The sequence below is a fragment of the Mobula hypostoma genome, chromosome 1 (assembly GCF_963921235.1).
Source record: "Mobula hypostoma chromosome 1, sMobHyp1.1, whole genome shotgun sequence".
Classification (NCBI taxonomy): Eukaryota; Metazoa; Chordata; class Chondrichthyes; order Myliobatiformes; family Myliobatidae; genus Mobula; species Mobula hypostoma.
Genome location: NC_086097.1, coordinates 51,342,931 through 51,361,812, shown reverse-complemented (window position 1 = coordinate 51,361,812; position 18,882 = coordinate 51,342,931). Strand labels below are relative to the sequence as shown.

At 40.0% G+C, this 18,882-nt stretch overlaps 1 protein-coding gene across 3 annotated transcripts in view; it reads left to right on the top strand.

Annotated features, from left to right (window-relative positions):
• The first annotated feature begins 4,249 nt into the window (after positions 1-4,249).
• Positions 4,250-18,882, top strand: part of nin (ninein (GSK3B interacting protein)) — a 149,623-nt gene continuing 134,990 nt past the window's right edge. For 2 of the 3 annotated variants that reach the window (XR_010018042.1, XM_063048625.1), the window contains exon 1: positions 4,250-4,414. The gene's annotated coding sequence lies outside the window, so the exon portion shown is untranslated. Of the gene's footprint in view, positions 4,415-12,806; positions 12,888-18,882 lie in introns of all 3 variants that reach the window. The other variant, XM_063048634.1, reaches the window with a different exon arrangement.

Sequence of the window (18,882 nt, the reverse complement as noted above, 5' to 3'; positions counted from 1 at the left end):
AAGTTAGTGAACCCTATTTAAAGCACTTTGCCCAGGCAGGTGAAACATCCAGCTCTGTGAACAAAGGCCTGGCTGATCCAATCTCTTCAAAAATAAAACCTTCCTGATTGATAGAGTCATATGGCATAGAAAGAGGCTCTTCAGCCCACCTTGTCCAGGTAATCAATACGTTCCCATTTATAGAGTCATAAAGCACTACAGCATTGAAGCATGCTCTTCGGCCCATCCAGGTCATGCTGAACTGTTATTCTGCCCACAAACCTGTACAGGGAACGTAGACCTCCATATTATTCCCATGTATCAGTCTGTTGCTTTCTATGCATTTGACTAAATACTACTTAACCACCCACAACTCACATCCCCCTTTACATTGCTGGCACAGCAGTGTGGGAACTGTGAGCAGTTTCAAACTCCTCGGAGTTTCTGCTGCATTGGATCAGGAGTAACATTATTTTGTTCTCCTTTGTATATCCCAATCTATCACCACATGAATAATACTCCATCTTTCTATTTTGTCTATTAAAGTGGATAATTTCACATTTATCTATCTATGTTTGAGAGACATTTGGATAGGCACACAAAGGTGAGGGAAATGGAAGGATATGGACATATTGTAGGCGGAAGGTATTAGTTTAGTTGGACATTTAATTGGTTTGGCACAACATTGTGGCTGAAGGGCATGTTCCTGTACTGTTCTATGTTCTATGTTGCATCTTCCATGTATTTGCCCACTACTCAACTTGATTAAACCCCTTGAAGCCTTTTTGCATCACCAAAAATTCTATCCAGTTTCAGTTCATAAGCAAACGTAAGAATAATACAAACAGAAGGAAATCTGGACAGGGCTTTTAATTTTGTTACTAAAACAAAAATTCAGACACAAGACATTGCTCACTAGATTGTAATTTCTACTAATGTCTGTCATCAAACAGGCCTCTGTACATCCCTCTCAATGGAATGTGTAATTAGAGTAACTTCAAGATGAAGTTTATTGTCATTCAAACATATACGTGTATACAGTGAAACAAAACAACTTTCCTCTGTGTACATTCAGTGGCCTATTTATTAGGTACATATGTACAACTGTTTGTTAATAGAAATATCTAATGAGCCAATCATGTGGCAGCAACTCAGTGCATAAAAGCATGCAGACATGGTCAAGAGGTTCACTTGTTGTTCAGACCAAACATCAAAATTGGGAAGAAATACATTCTAGGTAATTTTGTGAACTAATTGTTGGTGCCAGAAGGGGTGGTTTGAGTATCTCAGAAACTGCTGATTTTCTGGGGTTTTCACACACAACAGTTTCTAGAACTTGCAGAGAATGATGCAAAAAAAAAACAAAAAATAAAATACAGTGAGCTTTGCTAATGAGAAAGGTCAGAGGAGAATGGGCAGACTGGTTCAAACTGACAGGAATGCAATAGTAACTCAAACAACCATGTGTTACAACGGAGGTGTGCAGGAGAGCATCTCTGAATGCACACTATGCCGAACCTAGAAGTAGGTGAACTACAGCTGCAGAAGACCACCAACATACACTCTGTGGCCACTTTAGCAGGTATAGGAGGTACCTTACATTCAGCACGTAAGATAATATTAACAGATAATAAAAATGCAGTATAAAAATAAACATGCAGAATAAGGTCTGATTAAAGATTATCAAACTGAAACATCAACTCTGTTCCCTACCCTACAGTTACTGCCAGACATGCTGCATTCTCTCACCCTTTTTTCTTTTTATTATAATAGACCTATAATAATGTTTTATGCTTGAAAGTGTTACTTTTTTGTAGGTCTACCAGCACTAAGTTATGGAGAGTACCATGTCGTTATTCTTTAGCAGCTGCTATAGTCTCAAGAGATGCAAATCTTTACATCCTACAATGAGGATCACTTTCAAAGAGCAATTAGTAAAGGCTACTGTCTAACATCAGTTGCTTTCCTTGGAGGGGTTTGTTTCCCATTTCCCCAACACCTAGAAGGTGCCGACACACACAAGATGATGCAGAAACTCTGCAGGCCAGGCAGCATCTATGGAAAAGAGTCAACGTTTTGGGCCGATACACTTCATCTGGACTGGAGAAAGCAGATGAGAAGTCAGAGTAAGAAGGCGGGGGGAGGGGAGGAAGAATTACAAGGTAGTAGGTGATAGATGAAACCGGGAGAGGAGGCATGAAGTAAAGAGCTGGGAAGTCAATTGGTGAGAGATACAGGGCTGGAGCAGGCAGAACCTGATAGGAGAGGACAGAAGGCCATGGAATAAAGGGAAGGGGAGGAGCACCAGAGGGAAGTGTTGGGCAGGGAAGGAGATAAGTTGAGAGAGGGAAATGGGAATGGTGAAGGGAGTGGGGGGCCATTACCAGAAGATTGAGAAATCAATGTTCATGCCATCAAGTTGGAGGCTACCCAGACTGAATATAATGTGTTGTTCCTCCAAACTGAGTGTGGCCTCATTGTGGCAGCAGAGGAGGCCATGGACTGACGTGTCAGAATGGGAATGGGAAGTAGAATTAAAATGGGTGGTCACTGGAAAATCCCACTTTTACTGGCAGACAGAGCATAGGTGTTCGGCAAAGTTGTCTCCAATCTGCATTCACTAATATACAGGAGGCCACACTGGGAGCACCGGATACAGTAGATGACCCCAACAGACTCTCAGGTGAAGTGTCGGTTGGGTAGCCTGCAACCTGATGGCATTTCTCAAACTTCTGCTAATCCCCTTCTTCTTCACTATTCCCCATTCCAATTTTCCTCTCTCACCTTATCTCATTACCTGCCCATCACCTCCCCCTTCTCTTTCTTCCATGGCCTTCTGTCCTCTCCTATCAGATTCCCCCTTCTCCAGCCCTTTATCTCTCAGCAATTGACTTTCCAGCTCTTTACCTCACCCCTCCCCCTCTCTCGGTTTCACCTATCACCCACGACCTTGTATTTCCTCCTCCCCTCCCCCACCTTCTTACTCTGACTCCTCATCTTTTTGTCTCCAGTCCAGACGAAGGGTTTCGGCCTAAAACGTCGACTCTTCACTCTTTTCCAAAGATGCTGCTTGGCCTGCTGTTCTTCCAGCATATTGTGTGTGTTGCTCAGATTTCTAGCATCTGCAGATTTTCTCTTGTTTGTAGGAGGTGTTGACATTGGGTCACGATTTTGGAAAACTAATGAGGTGAACGTTTTGCAAGTTTATCTTCTCCATTTACTCTCTTCAAAGTATTAACTCCAAACTCTATTGTGTTCCTGGTGAAACAGTGCCTTCATATCTGGCTGGGAACTATCCCAGTGATTCCTGTAGTTGTCTGAAGTCAAGCACTCACACTTGCAGCTTAGCGTCACTGCATGAGAATCCAACACTGGATAGTGACAGTCTGCTGGAGGTACTTATTTGAGAGCCGCATCTGTGGGCGGGGTGAATTGTCAACAGTCTAAACCCGGCGTCTGGACGGATTGTCTGATGTTCCAGATTACAATATCTGCAGTGCCTCGTGTCTACCACACTAGACAGTATCCACCATCCCACCCCAGACAAGAGTGTTCAATTTAACCTGACCACAATCAGCTCATTCAACACCGAGCAAAACTTGAAAATCTCCACCTGTATTGACCAAGTTATTTCAAGCGCACACTAAGTCATTTGAGGAGCTAGTCGTTAATATGTGTTTCAATCATAGGAATAATGCGAATCTATTTTCATAACATACATCAAAGTTGCTGGTGAAGGCAGCAGGCCAAGCAGCATCTGTAGGAAGAGTAGTAGTCCTGACGAAGGGTCTTGGCCTGAAACGTCGACTGCACCTCTTCCTACAGATGCTGCTTGGCCTGCTGCGTTCACCAGCAACTTTGATGTATGTTGCTTGAATTTCCAGCATCTGCAGAATTCCTGTTGTTTTCTATTTTCATAAGATCATTTTCTTTCCCTTAAACTGTTCAGTCAAGAATACGTTCATTATTATTATACAGTAATATAGAACAGAGAAACAAAAAGAACAAGCTTATTGTGCTTATTCCTTGCGATTTGCTACATCGGTCTTCCAGTCTGCAGAAGGCGCTGAAATAGTGAGAAAGCGAAAATTGTTTAAAGCCTGTAAGAGCCCATCTGTGAATGTCACATGGTTCAGTGCTTAAGCCTGACCTTTTACGTTTTAAAGCGCAGAGATTATGCAGGAGCCGCCTCCTATGACAGAAACCGTTGAAAAGCTGCAAGGCGAGGGCAGATCTGGCAGAAGGACAGGGAGGGAGGAAGGAAGAGAGCGGGAGAGCGGGAGAGCGGGAGGTTGATCAGCTCCCCTGTCTGATGCCCGGGAGATTGCTCGCCCCGACACTGCTCCTGCTGTTCAGGGCATCTTTTGACCTCCAGCTGAAGACCGCTGACAAGCGGGGGAAGGCCGGGAAGTAGAGTGAAATCTGGGAGCAGTTGGTAAGCGTTGTTTTAGCTGCTGAATGAGATTCAAACCATGGAGTGAATTTTGCACCAACAGCTGCAGGAAGTGTCCGTTTGAAATTGCTTTTCGGTAGTGGGGATCGTCAAGGGCAGTCAGGGCGTTTCTCACAACGGTGGGCGAAAACGTGTATCTCCTTTAAAGTTGATTATATTTTATTGGGTGTGTGATGTTTACCTTGTACTGACAATTGTGTTGCCTTTAGATTTGCTAACCTAGATTGCAGCTTCCTGTTTGTATGCTTAATTAAACAGGGAATATCTTTAAAAATAATTAAGATGAAGCTGAATTGTTTGAAACCTGCATTTTGGGGCGAGCTAGTTTTATTCAACGTCCCTCCCTGCATCCATCTGTGTTTTGGAGACGTTGCAATCATCATCCACTCCCAATATGATTAATCATCCTTCCTGCGAGCTACCTCGTAGTGCAGTGTTCAACTGTGTCGTTGTCTGGTAAACGTAAACTTCTGGAAGCGGGTTCAGACCGTAACCGCTGCGAGACGACCTTCATTTAGATCTTTCACGTGTAAAAGAAATGATTACTGTTTTGATTGTCCCTAACTCAAATTCCACCCCGTATACAGCGGCCAAGTTTCTAATTTGTAAGAGTTTATCGGTCTGTTCTTGTATACCGCGGCTGATGGGATTTGCAAGTGTTTGCTAAACATACTGTTGCACGGTGTGCTGGATAAACAAATGAACTGACAGCTGAGCCTCCAAGAATAGAAATTGCCTCTGACTCTCTAAGATCCGTGTTCATTGTTCCCCCTAGAGATTTGGGCACAAAAGCCAAGGCTGACTGACGCTCCAGTACTGAGGGAGTGCTACAGCACTGGAGAACTCCTGGGAAGACTGGTGGCTTGTGGGCAAATTTAAACTTGCCCACGCATATATCATTAATGTTATGGGATGAATTTACGTGAGCATGAAACGAACTGTCAAGTTTTACATTTTCTGAGATGAGTATCAGTTGGGCCTATACTCTTGCTTTCCACCAACCTACCCACTTGCACCTGAACCTGGATGAGACAATAAACGGAAGAAAACCCTGCCTGTTCTCAGGTGGATCCAAATCTCTACTTCAAAGAAGAATAGAGAAATAATCCTAGCATCCTAGGCAATGCTTATGAATTAAATCTAGTATTGAACTTAAATTGATTCCTTTCTACATTTGTTGATCATAAAGCCTGTAATTTAACTGTTTTAATGGGCTCACGTGTCAATTTCTTTCTAAAAATGAGGATACCAAGAACATTCAGAACCTCTTTGCGCTCCCAGAAGCATTGGTCCCTTAGATCAATCTAAGTTCTTCAACTGGACTATCTGATTTAATTTGCCTAACATGGTGTTGCATTATTGTCTGTTTTGAATATGTATCCGTTTTCTTTTTAAGTATTCTTTCTAAAACTCTGTACAGTACAACGTCTCTGGTACTCTCTTGATGTGGCTTGGAATATTTTCCTAGTTTGAAGATCTTTATGTAAGTGCAACCTGTTGTCTAAACTGCCTTAGCAGTGGATTGTAACATTGCTGCCATTGGGCAGGGGTGGGGAGAATGGGAAAGGAGATCTTGCTTACTTTTTCCTGCCTCTTTCAAAGATACTTTTGAATTTGTTTTCCATTGCTATCACTTGGTGGAGCAGTGGGTATTTTGTTTCTCAAAGCTGATTTTTAAAATTTAGGAAACAATTAAATTCACCCCTTCTCAGAAGTCCTTGCATTCTTGCCAATATTCAACCCTAATCAAGTTCATTAAAAGGGCAATTGCCATATCACTTTTGTGTGTGGGATTTCTGTATATTAGGGCTGGTATATTTCCCTATATAACAAGAAGAAAAGAACACAAGAAAAATAGGAAAAGGAATAGGCCACTTGGCCCTTTAAAACTGCTGCATTGTACAATGTGATCATAACTGATGTATGCTGGCCTCAGTGCCTCTTTTGTGCCAGTTCTTTGAGGCTCCATTTCTCAATCTTAAAAAAAATTTATCTCTCTCAACTTTAAATCTGGTTCCACCAGCCTTGAAGACAGAGAATTCCAGAGATTTATAGTACAGTAGTTGTTTCTCATAAGGTTTCACTGTCTGTGAAATGGCCCATGATAGCCCAAAATCAAGAAAGGTAATTTTTTCTTTGATTTCTAAGGCTTATCAATAATGATTTTTTTAAATTATCCTTCTACAACTTACAAAATGATGGGGAGTACTTAGTTTTCTCTGGATAAACCAGTTGGGGCATTATTGCAAGGAACGAATGGTATTTCCTGAGGATAGACTTCTGTTATCGTGGTGACTGAGGTGAAGGTGGAGGCTTGTTAACTTGTTAGTCCTGACGAAGCGTCCCGGCCCGAAATGTCAACTGTACCTCTTCCAAGAGATGCTGCCTGGCCTGCTGCGTTCACTAGCAACTTTTATGTGTGTTGCTTGTTAATTCACACTTCTAATTTGCATGTCATTTGTATACACTTGCTGCCTCTGCCAGCATTGAAAGGGGATGCTCTTTGAGCTGCTGCCCATCATTGCTTGCTTACTAGTCATGATTGGACGTGGCAGACTTTAATCCGATTCATTTGTTTTTGGGGTCGCATGTCATAGGTTCCTGAGATTGGCACCTAGTTTTTTTTCCAGAGTGCCTGGTACTGGCACACCCCACAAATTAGTGAGAATGGAGTCAAGTAGGTTTCTCATAGGTCAGCTGGTGGCACAGTGAGATCAGCACCGGGCTCGAGAACGGAGGTTCCCGAGTTCAATCCAGTGACAGGCCGCCCCCGTGTGTGCTCTCCATCCGCGCCGGGTTGATGTCGAGCTCGCAACCCGGCCTTGTAAAATAACACTGAAATGTCTGTGCGAGGAGTGGTGCCCCACACAGCCTTTCAAACTGCGCCTTGTAAGGTATGAAGATGCCCGACACTGGCTTCTCAGGTCTGAGTCGACGTCGTCATCATCATGTTTCTCATCTTATTGCGTTCCACCATATCTGCCACAGGAGTAGTTTGCAATCAGTGTCTTCAAGGCTGGGTTTGGAAAGATCATCTTTTGCTGAGCCCCACTTATGCCCCATGTCCTTGCCACTCTCACTATTGGACGAGTGCTCATTCATCATTGAGGAAGGTCAGGAGAAAGCTTTCTTTGGCTGAATTTGATCTGATGCACTGGGATTTCATATGAGCTGGAATCAATATTGAATATTCTAGGAACATCTCCACCCTGACAATGTAGTCTACTGCTGCCTTGTGTAGACCTGGGCCATCTGTGAGACAGGGAAATTCCTGTGATGGTTTTGGAGTAGTTGGGGATGTTGGCTTAAAAACTGCAATATCTGAGAACAACTTTGTCCGGCTCTTCATTGATTGGTCTGTGGGACAACTCTGCCAATTTTGACAAAAATCCCCAAATATTAACAAGAAGAACCTTGCCTGTTTTACTAGACTCTGTTATTTTGTCATGACATTAATGAGCCAAGTTAGTTTAAATGTCAATGAAGTAGTTTCAGGGTCATCATTACTGACACAAACATTTTATTCAAAATTTATGTAATTAAACTAATTTAAATTCAACAGCTGCTGTTGATGTGGTTTATACATTTCCAGATCATTACTTCAGGCCTTAGATTACTGCTCTTGTAACCTGTACTCACGGCTTTATTTTTCCCATGTTAATCCTCTTCTGTATGCTTCATGGTTTGTTCTTCTATATATTGGACTTCAAAAAGATTTTTGCTAGTCTATATACCGTGGGAGGACATTGTTACTAGCTAGTCTTTTGATTTTTTTAAAAATTCAAAATCCATTCCAAATGGTGGGAAGAAATACTGTTGAGTTATTTTCTGAGCAGGAGAAGTAACATTTACAGTTTTTAAAAAAACTGAAACCCATTGCCAGATGTGAATTATTCATTTTATTCACTCCTCATCACTTTAGGTGCATGTGAAAGGAATGAGATGACCGAGTCACATTTACTTCCCTCATAGCTGCTGTCACTGTTGCTTTATATTAAGCAGTAGCCCTGTTACTGAGAGAAATGTCACCCATTGAAATATTTTCTTTTCCTGAGAGAGGTCTTTGCTACTGTTTGATGGTGTGTCTGATGATTTGGCAAATGGGGTAGCTCTTCAACATAATTAAAATTGGGTCATTTATTTATACTTTAAGTAGAAGTTTAAAACAAAGGCAGTTTTTAATTAGTACCCTTGTTTTTAATTAGTATACTTGCAAATGATAAATGCATTGGAGCTCAGACTTGTTTTTCAGTCCTCCCCACGAGGGGTTCCACTGGTGCAGTGGTTGGAGTTGCTGTATATTACTGAAACTAGAGGTATAAGGATCAGCAATGAGCGCCCACTCCTCCTGATTCCACAAATTATAAACTGGCCTTTTTTTTTTATTGCTCTCCCTACCTAGCTCTGTTTTAATATTTTCAGTGGTTCAATTGATGTTTTCACGTTCTTACCATGATTTGGTACTGGCCTGTACTAGTCAAGAAGACCTCATTGTCCGAGTGCACCATTAGACCATGTCTGCTGGTGGTTATTGAATCCTCCTTTTCCTATACTTGAATGCGAGAGAGATCAGAAATCATTTTGCAGCAAATTACAAATGGAATGTGCATACGGCAAAGAAAAAGAAAATACAGGCACTTAAACCATTGCTCTTCTGCTGAGTTGGAAGATGAGATGTGTATTAAGTGAACAGAACAAAGAACATGAAAGAGAAAGGAACTGTACTCGTAGGGAAGGGGGCGCAGTCAAAAGTGACTGACAACGAAGGAAGTGTTTATAGTGAAGGGAGTAATGATGAAAGATTGTATATAAAGCATGCACAGAAAATATATTAATTTTTTTTGCAGCCCCACAACCTTTTGGGAAAAGCCCAATGTTGCTGGCCTAAAGGCTGCAATGTAAATGGTGTCTCAAACAGCCTTACAGCTCTGAAGAAGATGGCCACTAACTGATGGTAAACACATTAAGGCAGTCATTTATTTTACGGAGAAAATGTGAAACCATTTATTATTCCAGTGGAAGCCTGACTACAGTTCTATGAGCATTTAAGTCACATCCACTGTTAAACCTGTGGCAGCAGTATAGACACATTGAAAACTGGAGTAGCCAAACAACATTGTTTTTCCTAAGTTGAGCTTGACTTTGGCAAGCTCGATGCACTAATTAGGGTACCTTTCCAAACCCAGATTCTGGATGGATAGCAGCAGAATGGTGATTTAGTGGACCAGATTGATATTGTCATTGGGCCTGATCTAGGCCATTTAAATGGGTTGATAGCACCTATCATATCCCCATTAACCACTTTCCATTTCAGCTGGGAAACTTGGCATTTGGTCACATTGACAGCAGATGTCGGTAGATGGAACGAGGGGAGAAGAACAGGAGTGATATTGACTTCAGCTCCTCCTAGCCCCAAATAAATTTTAATTGTTTTAAAATGGCATTCAGCAGACCACATCTGTGCCAAGGAACACTGACTGGACAGATGTCTCTTCCACTCACAGTAGCTTTATTTCTCAAAGGCTTGGACATCAGATAGTAAACTCCTTATTAGCATATGTAAGGCATTGACACCTGTTTAGGCAGAACTCCATGTTATCTGCATATTGTATGAGAACAATAATACAACAAATGCTGTTCTATGTCCCTCATGAAATTGGTCACTTCTAGTAATTATCACTAATTAACCAATTTCTACCTGCAGTTTTTCATCACCAAATCATTTTAGGGTAGCCTGCTGTGTGGGAGATTTAGCATCTTTGAATGACCCTGCAAATTGAAACATTGCAATTCCACTGAGTCCGAAACATAATGAAGAAAGATGTTTTACAATGGCATATTTGAGCCTTGAGACTTAAAAGCATCAAAACCTTTGACCTAAATGTGAGAATGGCTCTTCTTTTAATCAAGATAAAAAGAGAACCTTAGATAAAAATTTTGAAGTGGTGCTAAATTTCTAGCTACTCTTGTCAAAACAACAAGTTATCATCAGGCAAGTTATCATCAGGCAACAAAAGCCTGCTAATATGCCAGCTAGTAATGTTGATGCCTGCTGTTTGCTGGGTGGAAATGTCAATGCTAAAATTAAATTTTACTGTGAAAATCAAAAACAATAAAAATCAATTGAGGCTGCAGGTCGGTTATAGATGTGGGTTTATTTGTTAAATGCAAATTATATGCAGCCTAAGATTGTTTGTGACAGATTAAACTAAATAGGCAAATGGCCTAATTTTCAACTTGACTAACAGTAACCCTTCTAGATAGAGGGCCATTTCATTGTGAGCTGCAGGTGGAACAAACCAGTCAAATAAATCAACACTTCATTGTTTGGAGTAATGAGTGTCAGGATAATTACATTTTTCAAAACTGTGTGACTATCCAAGGATGAAAACTTTCATAACTCCGGCCATTGCTTATTATATCAAAGTACTGCTTTCAAAATGAGGCAACAAAACATTTTGGCTTGTTCTGCTCATGCTGCGTTTGAGTGACCCAAATCCAAGTTTCACATTATCCTTGCCAATAAAACCAGTTTATTTTATGAGCTACACATATTGAATGAGATGAAATATGCAAAATGCTTTTGTCAACAACTTCACCATGTTCTAAATAGTGCTTTTAAATTGCAGCACTCTAACACTAGTGACAAATCTGTAAACTACTGTACATTGAGGCATCAATAGAAAGTTTGTGCACAAATTTTTTAATTCAAGTAAGAAGTAAATTAAACAAAGACGTTGAACGGCCTAGCTCAGGAACAGATCTTTCAGCGCAGTGTATCTGATGACCATGGTGCCAATCTAAATAAATAATATCTGCTGCCGAGGGTCATGTCCCTCTATTCCTTACCACTTCATGGGTCTGTTTAAAGCCTCAATGTTGTTGCCATATCTGCTTCTACCACCTCACCTGGCAGCACATTCCAGACATTCTTGGGCATTTTTTTTAAAAAACACTTTCCTTTTAACTTTCCCCTATCACCTGGTGCAGATGAACCCCGTTTTACAGAGGAGTAGCCTTTCTAGAAAACGGTACAATAATTTTCTGTAATGCAAAATGCTATTTCCCATTGGGTACAAAGTTATAAGTGGAGATGCAGTCCTACAGGATGTTTATCCCTCAACTGTAATGAGTACTGCAGGTTCAGTGCAGGAGCTGCTTTGTCAGCTTCCAAGAAAATCTCCTAAGTGGCCAGCAGCTGCATTCGGAAAAACGTAAGTGCAGATGCTCATCGCTTCCAGTTTTCAAATTGAATGGAGTCAGTCACTTCTAAATGCATATCAGTTCCGGTCACCCTCCTGCAGGAAATGTATCAATATGATTGAAAGAGTAGAGAGAAAATTTGCCTGGATGTTGCTGGGAGTTGAGGACCAGAGTTTTAGGGAAGGGTTGAATAGGTGAGGTCTTTATACCCTGGAGCATAAGAGAATGAGGGAAAATTTGATAGAGGTTTAGAGTGTAGAAGGTTGAGGGGGGACGTGATAGAGATATTTAAAATTATGAGGGGGAGAGATAGAGTTGACGTGGATAAGCTTTTTCCATTGAGAGTGGGGAAGATTCAAACAAGAGGACATGAGTTGAGAGTTAAAGGACAAAAGTTTAGGAGTAACATGAGGGGGAACTTCTTTACTCAGAGAATGGTAGCTGTGTGGAACGAGCTTCCAGCAGAAGTGGTTGAGGCAGGTTCGATGTTGTCGTTTAAAGTTAAATTGGACAGCTAGATGGACAGGAAAGGAATGGAGGGTTATGGGTTGAGTGCAGGTCGGTGGGACTAGGTGAGAGTAAGAGTTTGGCACGGACTAGAAGGGCCAAGATGGCCTATTTCCGTGCTGTAATTGTTATATGGTAAGTGAAAGCAGGCTTTTTCTGTAGAGGTTGGGGGAGACAGGTCCTAGGTTAAGGGTGAAAGGCAAAATATTTGAGGAAGAACCTCTTCCATCAGGTGAGTGTGAAATGAGCTGCCAGCGGAAGTGGTGGATGCAGGTTCGATTGCAACATTTAAGAAGAAAGAATGCTTCTCTAAAGCACTTCTCTATATTTATACACGTTACTGGAAAAAGTTTAAAATACTAGAAAAATATTATCTTAGTTTTGAAGCGGTATCTAAAGGAAAATCAATTTCCTGCAAATTAATTGTGGGAGATAATTGATATACAGTGAAGATAAAGAGATTAGCTTTATTTGTCACATGGGCATCAAAACATACAGTGAAATACATCATTTGTGTCAAATCAAATTGGCGAGTATTGTATTGTGAAGCCTGAAAGTGTTGCAATGCTCCTGGCACCAACAGAGCGTGCCCATTGTAGTTAATGTTTGGAAATGCCAGTAGACATTTTACACAAGGTTTTAAACTCAGTATCTTTTATTTTAGTTTTCATCGGAAACAAGATGCAGAAGCATCTTGCTGGTGCTCCAAAACCATAAGGATGGCAAATTATAGTGTGATTTTTAGGTATGTCTATAAGCTAATTAGTAAGTAAAATGATATTGTGATTGTTGATAAAACAGTGACAAAATAACCAGTGAAATTTTATCTTAAGTTTGGATTACAAAAATATTCTGTTGATAAGGTCCAACTGCTAATTCAAACCAATTGGTTCTGATATTTGAGTCTGTTTCTGGTTGTTAGGAAAATCTGATCTGACTCCAGTGAATTTGTAGTAATTCCTGGTTGAACGTAACATTGCAACGTTTTACATAGCATGACCCAAAATGTTTCTATCACTGGAAGACCAAGGGATCTCTTTTGGAAACATTTATTAATTTCACTGGCGCTGAAGTGAGTATTCCCACTACAGGGAAGTTGACTTAGTCATGCAGACAGATATGAGGTAGCAAAGGGCACAGAGGGAAGATAGTTGGAAATTTATTTGTCACTGAATAGTGAGATTTCGAAAAGAATGTGTAAATAACAATCTACAAGAAGGAAATTATAGATTAGTATTTAGAAACTATTTTCTTAAAGTAAAAAGTAATTAACTCGCACAAAATCTATTCCAATGTAGAACATAGGAAGCAACAGATAATTTAAAGAAGCAGTTAAAAGCATATTCAGGATTTTGGATCACTCAGATTGATGAACTAACCTTGTAAACAATGATAGTAATCTAGCCTACTGAGTAGTTTATTTTTAATAGCATGCCAGGAAGAGCCTTTATTGCTTACTAGACTTGGGAAAAGAAAATTTCTTTAAGTAGACCACATGATCAAAAAGCAGCATTTATTTTAAAAAAAGACATTTCCAGCAAATACTTAGTCTTGGGCCATCATTCTGCATAAGATTATTTTAAACAATTTAATATCTTTCAATTAAAACTGCTGGAAAAACTGCAATTTCTCACCCCCCCCCAACTATTAAGTGACAATCGTCTGTCTGAAATGCATGGCTTTCTTCTTTGAATTCTTCTTTAAAATTTGTCAGTGGACAATCACATGTCCCAGTCTACTGACATGATCACTACTATTTGAATATTTTCATGAAAGTCTAATAGAGCATGACATGCTCCATTTCATATTCATCTCTGTGAATAATTTGTACATAATGAGAAAGTTACAAATTCTTAGCAGGAGGTAGGTCTGATATGTCTGAACTTGCTATATGGCTCAAAAATTGCATTTTGCCCATCCCATTCAAAGATAACATTCAATTAAATGTCATTCTTACTGATTGATTGCCCACCAAAAGAATTCTTTAACTGACATTATACATTGGATATCTTTTTATGTGTGTGTCAGTATGGTAATTATGAGACAGAGATATTAGACTGGCAAATGAGTTAGCCATTTTGAATATTTTCAAATTCTCTTTATCTAATTTATCGGAGTGTCAGTGTGTGACTGGGGGAGAGAATGCTTGAGTGTTCATGTATGAGTGAGAAGGAGATTCTGAAGAGAATGGTACATTGCACCTTCCTTTTCAAACAAAACAGATTCACTTTGGAATTACCCTGCTGTATCAACTAAGGTCAAAATCTTTCCTATTTTAAAGTGAATACTTCCTGCTACTGATTTGCAATCCACTTCATTTCAAAACATTAGAATTAAGGAGTACCTTTGGTTTTATTTGATCATTTTGGATAGGGAATAAATGCTGGCTTGCCTCTGACAAACCAAGTCCTGAAAATTGCAAGGAGAAAAAAATGCTGATTTAAATAAAGTTTTGACACTGGATGACCACTGGGTGATCACGTTTAACTCAGGACTTTTCACAGTGTAATGCTTCATCTGGATTTGGATTCCAAGTGGGAGTAATTCAGGTTTTATGCACATGGTGTTATAACAAGATGGGTGCATTTTTTTTCCCACTGCTTATCAAAATTCAGGTTCATTAATTTCAATGAAGTTGAATCTCCTAAGTGGAGTCTGATCTAGTGTTCACACCGCATGTCTGATCCCTGCCTTCTGTTTGAAACCATAGTCATCCACGTTTACAACCAAGACTGGCAACCCACAGGTTTAAATGATGATAGACTCCCTATTGGCCAACAGTGGAAAATATTGGAGAAATTCATCACTGATAAAATACCCCTAACCTGATAACCTGCATCACAAGGTTTTGAGAGAGGTGATAATGGATCCATTGGCTGTCATTATCCAAAATTTCATCTGTTCCACATTAGTTTCCACAAATGAAGAACCATAGGTCAATTAGCATGATGGGGGGTGGGCGGGGGAATATTAGAACTGATGATTAACAGGGAAGATAAAATATCCTAATAGGATATAACAGATGATATACAGTTTGTTAACAAAAGAGGAAAAGATGACAAATCTATTGTGAGTTTGAGATTAAAACTGACAGATTAGATGGGAGGGAAACAGTGGATGTGGAACATTTGAACTTTCAGAAGGCCTTTGATAAAATTGAACAGAATTAGAGTAAATGGGATTGGGGGTGATATACTGACTCAGAGAAGTGTGAATAAGGAGATTGTTGTCAGGTTGGGAGGCTGTGACTAATTGGATGTTGTAAGGATTAATGGTGGGGCCCCAGCTGTTCACAATCTTTATCAATGATTTGGATGACAGAACCAAGTGTAATAATTCCCAATTGAAAATTAAAAACAAAACAACAGATACAGGAAATCTGAAATTTAAAAAAACTGAAGTACAATCAGGTCAGGCAGCATATGCAAAAAAAATAGAGAAACCAAATTAACATTCAGGGACAAAGAATGTTCATCAGACATTTTGCTGAATTATAGAGGAAAAGTGAGACTGTCCCTGGCACATTGTGGTATAGACCTTATCTCCCGACCTATAGAAGGATCTACTTGCAATAAAGAGTGCGAAGACTTGCCAGATTGATTGCTGGAGATTTTTATCCCAAGAGAAGAGATTAAATGGAATGAATTTATACTTTCTTCAGTTTAAAAGAACAATAAGGTGATTCTATTGTAACCACTGAGATGGGATTATAGGCAGATTCCAGATTCCATACCTCTTCAAGGCAGGCAGTCTGACGAGGTAGTTTAGTCATAACAAATTTTATGAACAAACAGCAGTTTTGTTAGAAACGTACATGGAGAGGCAAGTCAGATTTCAATAAAATACAGCTCCTGAGTTTTCATCAGACTGAGTAAAGTGTGTTAAATAAAGTTACTACACCAGTATAATAAAGCACATCAGTGCCTCAAGTTTACATGGAAATTTAAGACTAACCATACAAATATCACAAACTCAAGCTGAGCAAAAGGCCTTAAATAACAGGGTTAAAACAGTGACTCTCACAAAGACTACATAGTCTTCCCCTTATGGACTAGACGATTGCCTAAGCACATATGGGGCACATCTTTAGGGCTACCAAAGTTGGGGGGGGGGGGAGTGCCACACTATTTTCCCTCTTGCCAGAAACAATGGGCACAATTCTGTTCCCCCTGGCTATACTATTGAAGCCTATAAAGTTCTTACCAGCTAGATTCAAGAGTGATGTTCCTTGAGAAAAGGTGTCTAGAAGTATAGTTCGTAATCCCAGAATGAAAGTCCAGCCATTCGAGATTGAGATGAGAATTTATTTCCTCAGAGGCTAGCAAATCTTTGGGTTTCTTTCCCTTTTTGGAGAGTCATTGATGAGCATGTCCTAGACAGATGTTAATCATTTTTAGATGTAAAGTAAAACAAGAAATGGTAGATGAGTACAGGAAAATGCACCTGAAGATGCAGTTCAACCACAATCTTATTAACTGGGAGAGCAGGCACAAGGGGCTGAATGGCTTGCTGCTTCTTCTCTTTCTCCTTGTGCACACTAGGCATGACTGAGTTTATAATGGGACGCTGCCACTTCATTTTGTTGCTTTGATCTTATTCCCCTTTTAATGTATGCCAAATAATTTCCTCAACACTTCATTTACAATCCGTATGTATATATTCCACTTTGTTGTCTGGCTATGCCTACACAGTCATAATTAGAAATTGGGAACAGAGGTGGTATTGTGCACGGAAGCTTGTTGTCCCCACAGCACTTACTTTAAGTCACGTAGCCTTCTAATGTATTCAGAAGGGTGTTCAGATGTATCCAGCACTATATTATGTTGCAGCTGGTGTCATTTAGAAACCTCTTCAAACCCTGATTACATTAATAATTGCAGCCAGGACTATTAAGTCTATTCTATCAATACAGCAAGCAAGAAGTGAGTTTGGGTCCTGCTGATGCTGACAATCTTTTTGTATTGCAATTAATGGCACTTTTACCTGCAGCTGAGCTGAGATGCCTCATGCTAGGATTCCCACAGAAATGTTTCCAGCACAGCTGTGTAGCTTGTATGCTGCAGCAACAGAAAGTTTACACAAAGAAAGAAATTACAAATTGGGTACGTTCTGGACTATAAACATAAAGGTTTGCAATGTAATTCCCTACTAGTTGAATGCATCTGTTCAAAACAGCCAAATCTGGAGAGCTGAGCATCAATAGCTGAATGCTACAAGGAGCTGCTTTAAGCATTTTCTCCAGATCTGAACTGCTTGGCTTTCATTGGCCAGCAGGTCATATAAAACAATGAAATCTGCAGAGCAATATAGTTAGACACAAAACCACAGCTGATGATTAACTTTTAAAAAAAAAATTGGAATCTAGGCTATTGTGTGCATATTGATAGTTGGCATATGACAAGAGTTGAATTCAGATTCTGATTTTGACTTTTTTGGGTAGGTAATCGCTCTAAGATTAAGAGAGCTTTCATTTTCTTTTGTTTTTTCTAAAGTTTAATATTTCCATGTTTATACTATTGTATAAAGTTTGGTTATCCAAACAGTCACCACAGGTGTTATATTTTCAGCAATCCCACCTTGTCATCTGGTTGATCCTATGAATCTGCAATATGGTTTATCAGCAAAATATTGGAACAGTAATATTGTAGCCAATTGCTTTGAAACTTGTGCAGTGTATGACACTTTTTTAGCCTTGCTGAGGGGAATATAACAGATATCGCTTTTTACATTGTATTTGTAGCACAGAAATGGGTGCTATCAAGATCATGCCTCACGCTTCATTTCACTTGCATGAACATATCCTTCTTCCAGGCTCCCATACATATTTATTCAGCTTCTTTGTGGAAGTCTCTCTGCTGTTCACCTCATTTTTCCCCTGAGGCAGAGAGTTTTAATGTTTTGATGAAGATATTCTCCTGAATTCCTTTTTGGGTTATTACAGTCCCAGGACAGCAAAGCAGAAATTTCCCAGGAAAGCCTAACTATCTTCAGCAGGCTCAGTGTGATATTCCATCCTTGGTTTAGCCACTGGTTGTTTGCATGGGGTTAAGTAATTTAAAACAACTTGATGTCTCCTTGTTTTGGTATCTCCATGCAGATATGTCTTCTCTAAACTTGTTATCTCTTTAAAAAGCTTTAAAAGTTTGTTGTTTTGTTTAAAGAGCCATAATCTGGTCAATAGCTTGTGACAGACTTGCAAAAGAGCATAAGAACATCAGAAATAGGAGCAAGAGTAGGCCATCTGGCCCATCAAGCCTGCTCCACCATTCAGTAAGATCATGGCTGATCTGGCAATGGACTCATCTCCACCTACCTGCCTTTTCCCCATAACCCTTAATTCCCCTACTATGCAAAAGACTGTCCAACCTTGTCTTAAAATATCTTTGCTTCATTGGGCAGAGAATTCCACAGATTCAGCACTCTCTGGTAAAAGCAGTTCCTCCTCATCTCCATCCTGAATCTTGAGGCTATGTCCCCTAGCTGTACTCTTACCTACAAGTGGAAACAACATTCCTGCCTCTATCTTATCTATCCCTTTCATAGTTTTGTATGTTTCTATAAGATCCCCTCTTATTCTTCTGAATTCCAGTGAGTACAGTCCCAGGTGACTCAATCTCTCTTCATAGTCTAACCCTCTCATCTCTGGAATCAGCCTGGTGAACCTCCCCTGCACTGCCTCCAAAGCCAATATATCCCTCCTCAGTCCTGACGAAGGGTCTCGGCCTGAAACGTCGACTGTA